The sequence below is a fragment of the Sciurus carolinensis genome, chromosome 1 (assembly GCF_902686445.1).
Source record: "Sciurus carolinensis chromosome 1, mSciCar1.2, whole genome shotgun sequence".
Taxonomy (NCBI): domain Eukaryota; kingdom Metazoa; phylum Chordata; class Mammalia; order Rodentia; family Sciuridae; genus Sciurus; species Sciurus carolinensis.
Genome location: NC_062213.1, coordinates 120,622,995 through 120,632,428, shown reverse-complemented (window position 1 = coordinate 120,632,428; position 9,434 = coordinate 120,622,995). Strand labels below are relative to the sequence as shown.

At 41.3% G+C, this 9,434-nt stretch overlaps 1 pseudogene; it reads right to left on the bottom strand.

The window, feature by feature from the left end:
* Positions 1–2,555: 2,555 nt before the first annotated feature.
* Positions 2,556–9,434, bottom strand: part of LOC124992663 (serine/threonine-protein kinase Nek4-like) — a 48,151-nt pseudogene continuing 41,272 nt past the window's right edge.

Sequence of the window (9,434 nt, the reverse complement as noted above, 5' to 3'; positions counted from 1 at the left end):
TAGAGAAAATCTGCTGGTGATACTGCTTTCCTTTTCTCAACCAGTCTATATTGCCCCTTTTCTGTGAGACATTTGTATCCCTTGTCTCATTAAAAGTGAATTGACTAGGAGTAGGAATGTCCAGCACTTTCAGAGTTGACTGGTTCTCTCCTTTGTGGTTGAGATCTATAGTGGGAGGCAGGTATTTCCTGCTGGGTTCACCTTTACCTTTTGGCAAGCATTTCATAGCAAGCAAAGGTCTGCATGAGACAAAAATTCTTATCCTGTCCCAACATTAGTAGTCACAAATCCTCTGGATGTCTATAAACACCTAAGAAGCAGGTTGTCACCTGGCTGCTGTACACATGTAACAAGAAAAGAAAAATTCACAATGCACATGAAAATGAGCCAAAATCACAAGTGAAAGGTGTTTGGAAACTGTTCTCAAAGTTCTCATCACCTATCATCATGCCATTCCCACTCTGAAAATATCTTCTATCCCACCTTATGAATTACTATTTCCTGGTGCAGTCCAGGCACTAGTGCTGACTAATTCACACCAGCTGTTGAAGGGAGGGAGTGATGCTGCCTTCTCCCTCTTTCATCATCTGACCAACCTCCTCACCCATGAAGCCTCTGGCAGCCACCAGCACCAGGGCCTCCGAGAGCAACTGTCAGAGGGCTGCAGCCTGGCAGAGAGGCTTCTCCACAGGCTCAGCCAAGGTGAGGTGGCACAGGCCTTGATTGCATTGAATTTTCTGAAGTCCCTAGCTCCCAGGACACTCCACACCTCCATCAGTAACATCTCACCAGTTGTCTTGGATTCCGCATCTCTATTGAGGACATTGCAAGATGAGCACAGCCATGGTTGGAGCACAAAGGATAAGTGTACTGTATTGGAGGCCACAGTATTCCAACTGTTTCTGTGCTCACTGGTGGTGTGTGGCCTCTGGAGCAAGCGGCAACTCTACCAGTGCTCGAGGACAGGAGGCAGATTCCTAAAGTGCAGAGAGCCTGGACTAGGAATTAGTTTCCCAAGTTCTTCCTGAGCACTGGCTTTTATACCTATAGGGATGTGGCTCACTTATGCCTTCCTGATTTATTGCTTTATCATCTATAAAATAAATCAAATAGGGTGTTACTTTTAAGCTCTAACTACTGAATGAAGAAATATTCATAAACTCCCTTTAAGAGGGAATATAATCCATAAGTGTTCAGCTATAGTTTAGTTAAAAGAGTAGAATCCAAAAACAATGAACAGAATCAGGTGATAGAAATGTTGGTTCATACTAAAACAGATTCCAAAGAAAAATTGTCCCTACTACATTACAGAAACCAGTTTGGAGATCAGCACAAAACTCACAATATGGAAAGGAATAAGGAACAGGGAATAGATTCTGTTTGAGGATTATGAGGGGGCATAGAACCACTAAACCTGGGAATCAGCTTTGTAGAAGGGAGGTGTTACTAGAGAAATCCAGAAGAACCTAGACAAGTATCCAGAGGTCAGGAGACCAAAATAAGTCCTTACTCTACTCACTGAACACAGAGCATGCCATAATAATGATCCAACCAACTAGTGACATGTGCATGAAGGATCAGCACATCAACACAGACCACTTCTAGAAACTCAACATGTGAGATCAGTCAATACAATTCTATATGTACACCCTAAATTTATGCATACATAATTTAATGTCCCCATGCTCATGTAGGGCACTTTATTAAAATGTGTAAAATATAGCTATTTAATGACTTTTGTACATTTCTGAATTTGTTTGCAGAATATGATGATGATGATAATGATGAAGAAGATCAAGAGTCATTGGAGTCCAGGTAACAATAAAAGATCAGGGATAATAATGAAAGCCAACATAATGGAGTTTGAGTGTTCTGAAATACACATCATAAGATCAAAATTAGCTGCAGAGTCCATAATCAAATGTTCAAAAAGGTTTTTGATTTTTGTGATGTTATTCACTCAACCAAAGATGATGTAGTCCTTTTAGCCAGGTAATTAAGTTTTTATGGTAGTTGAAGAGTGAGTCTTCCAAGGGAACTTATGGAATCTTGGGGACTTCTTTCCCATTAAAATTCACTTGTTCATTTGTAAAGACTAAAATAAGAATGAGACAAATAACTTCTTTCAGGACTATTGCCCAAGGTCATTGATATTTATGTCATAGCAAGAACAGCAGATAGGAAAAAACATATGTCATCTCACAGTATTGATAGAAAAAGATGCAGAAGTTATTAGGTCTATGGGACTCTGCAGTGCTAAGGCTGATTCACTGGACAGGTGAGTGTAAAATTCAACTTTGGTTATGTACAAGGCTAACCACTACTATGCTTCTCATTGTGTGCCCCCTCTTGTGACTGTACTTTATAGGTGGGGTTAAACCTCCTTTCTCATCAGCCTGTAATCTACTCAGTGCATGGGTACTAGTAGTTCATTTTCTCTCTTTCTCATCCCCATGCCCATGGCACCCAAGCTATGGACATCAATGCAGAATGCTTTCCTTCTTTCCTTTTGAAGAGAGGGGTCCATGTTGTTCTGACCATGACCAGCTGGGATGCTACAATTCTAATCCATCTTGATTCCATCGGTTGTTTTTCCCGATCTCACCAGTCTTGACAGTGAACTGCAGGAGAAGAAAGAGAATGAACTCCTGCCAGACGAACAGTGTCATATACCTTCTGGTCATTCTGATTCTTCCAACTCACAAGATGGTCTCAGAAATACTGTCCTCCCTTCAGATGAGCTCAGTGTCAGCCCTGCTGGAAGCAGTGAGTACTCCTACCATAATCCAACCGGTCTCCCAAGTAAGCTCCAAATTCTCCACTGTCTAAGCTGATAAATGTGCTTGCAGGTCCAGGAAACCCATTTTGTTTTAGAGAAGATTAAGAGGACTGAGAATCTCCAGCTTTGCCTTCTTCCTACTACCTGTCTAGATCTCTTTGAGCCTGGTCTTCACTGTGCAGGTCATAGATTTGCAGGTAGAAGGGAGTTATGGTGGAGGGGGTCATGAGTATCTCACAGCCATAACTGCAGCCTGTCTGTCAGACTGCCTGCACAACAGGGGTCTATCAACATCTGTCTTTCAAGGGTTTTCTTATCTCTCCCCCAATGTTCTGGTGAATTGCATTTATTGACTTTGCCCTCCACTCTTCTTTGGACAGGCACATGTGTTAGCAAATCATTTGCCCAGTTACTTAAAGGTCTTATGATTCCTGGGTCCCAACTCAGATTCTTTGCTTCCTCTGAGTTGACTTTTCTCCAATTAAACAATCTAATTCACTTTCCTTCATACATGACTAGGCAACACCAATGGGTTTTCCCCGTCTGAATTAATAGTTCCCACTATGTATCTAGTCTCAGAGTTCTGTTCTCATGTAAAATGTCAACACCAGTGTGCATGACAAGGCCCTTAGCCAGTATCTGGGCCCATAGAACAGTTCTCTTCTTCACAAATTCCAGAAATGTCTACTTGTTGAGCAAGGACTTGATGGAATGGCAGCTTCATGGAATATGTAAAGACAAAGTTCAATTCTCCTATTAACTAATTCAAGAAAGTGTTGAAATTTTCCTAAGAGAGAAACCTTTGGAATTCTGAGGATTCTTTCCTCAGTAAACCAACTTGGAGGAAAAACAAAACTCTGATGTCTTTCACTCTATCTGAATGTATTATTGTTAAATTAGCCATGATAAATTTTGTTCCCCAGTTCCCCTTTGTTTGGTACCATTTTGTAATGCATCCATCATCTTTCTTAAACCCAGTTCTGCTTAGATGCAATGATATAAAGTTTTTTTCTTCAGGTTCACAGAAATTCACCAGGCTATAATGAAATGCATGTTTACTTATGTCTCTTGTACACAATGACCAGTGAGTGCCAAGTGAGTTCTCTATACATTGTAGTTCATTACATCCTCCACAGAGCCTTTCATGTAGCTAACAGTATCTCTTTGTTGTAGCTGAGACACTGAAACTCAGTGAGGTCAATAAATGTGCCCAAGAATCCACAACTGGTGTGTGGTGGGAACATGGGCCCAATGTCTGCCTGCCTCCAAAGTTAAGGTGGGCCTACTGTTATGAATTCTGACCTGTTAAGTATTAACAAACTTTCTTCATTATTTTTTGCAAAGAATTATTATGAAATAATTTCAAACTTAAGCATTAACTTTACCAGTCAGATACAAAGAGGTCCTACGGCCCATGACCAGACACCAAAATATTGAAGTGTGAATGCACTTTGTCCATGAACAGAGCCAGCACCTCATTGAATGCTTTCAGGAGGAACTGCAGATTTGTGAGGGTCTCTATGGAAAATATGTCCTGTGCTGGAAGGACTTTGACTCAACACTTGCACCCAGGCTTTCTGCTCTATCTCAGGCTCCCAGTGAGGCCATGAGTTTGACTGTCTTGGAATTTTTTTAAAAAACGGTTTCTGTGTCTCAGAGACACCCACAAGGAGGACCGTGTCCAATGAGAATTAGAAATGTGAAGACATGTCTCAGAAGATGTGATGATGTGACACTTCCTTGCCTGGACATTAATAAGCCAGGAGAGGATACATTTGCTGTTATTGATGGGGTGAGAAGAATGAAAGACCATCTTCATTGTATGGGGATCCACCCTATGCATGTTCACTGACACTCACATTTAAATAGTGTGTAGAAACCACAGCCACAACCCCAGCAGTGCTGCCACAGAGTTGGCTCAGTCCCATCCTCTCTCTGCACAAAAAGCACCAGGAGAAACAGCATAAATACAACCCAAGCTCTCTCTTGAACTTTTATTAAGGATTTTCCCCTTGCTCAATTTGTAGCATGTTAGTACTTTGGGAGTTTGACACATGTCTTCTGTGTCTCCCAGGAAAGCAGAGTATCTGCTAAGATTAGTCTTATTAAACATTTTCAGGGAGAAAGAGATGAAAAAAGCAAGCCACAGAAAATGTGACACAACCTTCTCGATTCAAAATATCCATGTCAGAGGACCTGAATGGGGAGAACTAGCTTTATAGCCCTCAGGAGGGCACAGAGAATGATTTCACAGGAAATAGATGTCACCCTTGAGACAAAGCTGCCTGCAAGGCCCAACATCTGAGTAGGCTATATTTTAAAGAGAACGTTCTTATGGGAGGACAAACACCCCAGGGCCTTGGTTGATTTGGGAACTTTTATCAATAGACAGTGCATGACAGTGGGCCAGAAATTTGGACCAAATTTAAGTCAACATTAATAACTGAGAAATCAAAGGGAATTTGGATCCAGTTTCAAATATTTAAAGGAACTGTGGGAGAGGAGAACAAATTTGTTTTGTGGCATCATGTGTATATACAAATAAAACATGTGAAGGAAGAGTTCAGGACATCAGAGGTTGGCCATATACAAGGAAGTTTCCTGATCTTGAGAGTTGTCAAATGATGATTGGTTGTAAATAACTTGCTTCACAGGACATTTGAGAAGAAACTGCATGGTGTGCCAAGAGTCCTTGAAGACAGTCTCGTGTCAGTGGTCCATTTCAATCCTTGCAACACTAAGATCCTTTTATCTGAGCTTGTCAAGTTTTTGAAAGAGCAGATATATTGGTTCAAGATGTTTACCCTTCATCCCAATATTATTTGTCTCTAAATCTTACTATGCATCCTCAGTGACTGTGCTGTTCAAATTTTGTTGCTATGACCCAAATACCTAAGCAGGACAACCTAGAGAGCAGAAAAAAGTTTATTTTAACTCATGGTTTCAGGGGTTCAGACCATGATTACTCATGCCCCAACTCCATTGCTCTGGGTCCAAAGTGAGGCAGAATATCAAGGTGGGAGGGTGTGGTGGAAGAATGCTGTTCACCTTATGGCAACTGGAAAGCAGAGAGAAAGAGGATGCTGGAAGACATTTCTGTCTTTTCTGGAGTCAGGAAAGGGTCATTCTGATTCCAGGGGAGGATTTGGGTAAGGTAGTGAAGAGAAGTGATGATGGGCAAGTCAGTGGGGCTAGTTATTAGGACTACAAAGGCAAGGTGAGGAGTTAGAATTATTTAGTGGACAATTGAAAAAGTTACCACAAGGAGAATAAAAACATGATAAGACAACGACTTTGGAAAGACTAATGCCTATCAACCCAGTTAACTGGATAGGCTGAGATATGAGGGCGGCCTGAGTCTATGAGTATGAGGCCAACCTGGGCAACAGGTGAGATCCTAGCTAAAAGACAAACAAACAAAAAGCCTAGTGAGATTCTTGATGTTTTGGGGACCTCATAATTAGGGAAGGCAGTAAGGAGAAGAGTGGATGAATCTAGGTACCAGTGATGAAAGTTGAATGTGCTGTGGTTTCAGGAAGATGAAGATCAGGTTTTTGGAAGATAGTTTAAGAAACATGAGAATGAGAAAAGAAATGGGAGTGGGAAGTGTTGGGCCTACAACAATGTGCAGCAGGCCTGGCTGGCCCACTCCCTTCCTGAGCCTGTGAGGATAGGCATGACGATGCTGGAAGCCTTTCCTTAGCTCATGTTCCCAGGACATGTATTCTTTTCTGTCTGGAAACACCAATTATCTTCATTAGGGAGAACTGAGCAGACCTTTCTAAACAGATGCTGAAAACATAAGGATTATGCACCTGTTTTCTCTTTAAGAACTATATATTGAGAATCTCTAGCACATCTGACCTCTGAAGTTACAATAAGAGACAGCTCCCTCTGCTACCTTGCTTACAGCGGGCAACATCCTCCAGATGCCAAAGACTCTATATATGTAGGTATGGGTGACCCACAGGCAACAAGGAATTCATAGGCTTTCAAAACCATGAAAAGTTCCCTTAACTTGGAATGTGTTATCAGTTACTCAACTCCCCATTTCATGGCATCCCAAAACCTGGAGGTTCTATTTCTGTGATCCCTGTGAATAGAGATCAATAGCTTTTTTTCTTTCCATGCTCTGGAGCCTCTATAGCATGTTTTCTCTAGGAATGTCAACTAAGGTTTGCAATATAGAGATACTATTAATAGTTTGCCTCTTCAAACCCCTCTGTACACAAGAGGATGAGTTCAGGACATTTTCATCTTACCACTTGCCATCTGAGCATCCCCAGACATACACAGGAAAGTTGACATCTCCTTCAGATACCTGATGTCTCTCTGTGTGCCTGCTTCACTAGATGATTTTACTGACAGGTGAACATCAGACATGGATGATCTGAAAGTCCTTAGAAAAGGGAGAACAGTGTGTGTGTATTCCTGGGGATTCCCACAAACCTTTGATAACATCTCACTGCTCCTTGAACTGCTCACAGACCCAGTGACCATTCTACTTTGATTTTCAGCATTTTGTTGTGTTGATATGATAGCCACATTTCCAGCAGTGGGATGAGAAGGCAAAAGTTGAAGAGGTGCCTGTTGGAATTGGCTCTTTCCCCCACTGTGCTCAGCCTGTTTTCTTTTCTTCTGCCATTGCTGTTGAGACAGGGAAGTTCAGATCCAGACTTATGTGGCTGTAAACCTGGGTGGATTGTGCCCTGTTTCTCCATAATACATTCACCATCAAGTTGGTCCTGGTCCTTAGCTTTGAGTCTTTGTTTAGAGGCTGCAACAGCTTCACTGGTTCACTCCCTCCCCCACTGCCACTATCAGAGGACAATGTGGGAATCGGGCTTTCAGGATGAGCACTAGACTTAGGATTATCCTCAAGACTCTTCTTCACTTGAGAAATACTGCATTTACCTTCGTGCTCACTAGAGGCATCTAAGTGTCTTGGTTGATTCTTCTGAACTAGACCCTTATTCATGGAGTCTCTTCTTTCTTCAGGCAAGATGTCAATATTTACCCTACTGATTGTGGCTAGTGACACAGTAGTGTTGCTCAAGTCCAATTTGCCAGTGTGGTCTTTCAGACCAGCAGGTGGTTTCAAGGGATCAATGACCACTGGTTTCTTTTGGGACAAACCTTTATCTTCACTCACTACATATATCTTGGAATCCTCAGTAGAATGTAGTTGGGGATGGATTACTTCACGATTTGATTCTGCCTTTCTGGAAACCATGGTAGCAACAGGCTTGGATTTAGAGTCACCATTTTTAATGTTATTTTTGGAGGTTTTTGACTTCATTGCCTCCAAAAACACAGAGATTTGGTGTTTTATATAATGCTGCCTCAGGATGCTCCTCACAGAGGGTCTTTCTTCAGGTCTTTTGCTCAGCATTGTTCTGATCAGTTCTGCCAGCTCTGGGCCATAAGCTCTTGGCATTGGTGGCAGCTTTCATTCAATAATCTGATGAACTAAAGAATTCATGTCTTTTGCATTGAAAACATGCTTCAGGGTAGCCATTTCATAGACACAGCATCCCAAAGCCCAAATATCAGACTTATAGTTGTAGGGTCTATTTGAGAACAATTCAGGGCTCATGTAATAGGGTGTGCCAATGAGGGTGCTTGCCATGTCACAGTGGTTTTCTAACACATGAGCATCCAGAAAAAAAAAAAAAAAAAAAAAAGAAAAGGATTGACTATTATCAGCCTGAGAAAGGAGGCAATTAAAGCAGTCCCAGGAAGACACGTTCCTCTCAGGTGAAGGCCCTTCAGTGAGAACATCTCTGAATGCACCAGGGCCAGGAAAACTGCAGCAGGAAAGCCAACCCATCCCTGCCCAACAGTTCTCTTCTGACTACAGCATCACCCAGGAAAGGAAACTGATTCATTACCTGTCTGAGGATGAATTTAGTCCTTCTACAAGTTCAACTGATAAGTCAGATGGGGATTCCAGGGAAGGGAAAAGTCATACAAATGAAATGAGAGACTTGGTACAATTGATGACTGAGACCCTTAAATTGGATTCTTCACACTGATTTCTTGCTGCTGTCTAATAGGGCATCTTCTTTTCATGACATCTCTCTCATTCTCATATTTCAAATGCATTTCTATTTTCAAGTGACTGGAATATTATATAACATCTCTCCCATACCCCTATATAATAATGTGTTTGTTCAGACAAATATGAGTACCCCACTATGTAGGCATCATGTAATATGCCTACGTGGTGGGTATCATATATAAAGGGTACATATGAAATATATATTCTTATGCAAGTTTTGTGAAATTCATAGTTTTACTCTTCACTAATAGTTTTCTCCTCCTACTTTGATTTTGCTTGATTATTTATTTTCTCCTTCCTGCCCAGAGTGCAAACTATTTCCAGTATGATTTCCTTGTCTTTGCCTTATAAACCTGGGAGCTATTGGTTTTTAACAATACCATTTTACTTAAATATTTTTACAAAGTGGGAGAACCTGTGCCTCCTGTCAAACTTATCATTACTGGATATGTTAAAAGGAACAATAAAAGTTAAAATATCCAAGTCTTCCTAGACTGTATCACATTCCTGGATGACTTTGTCCAAGACTGCTTTCTTGAGTTGATGAACTTATTGCATGGAAGAGTTTACTACAGTAAGATCATAGATAAGGGA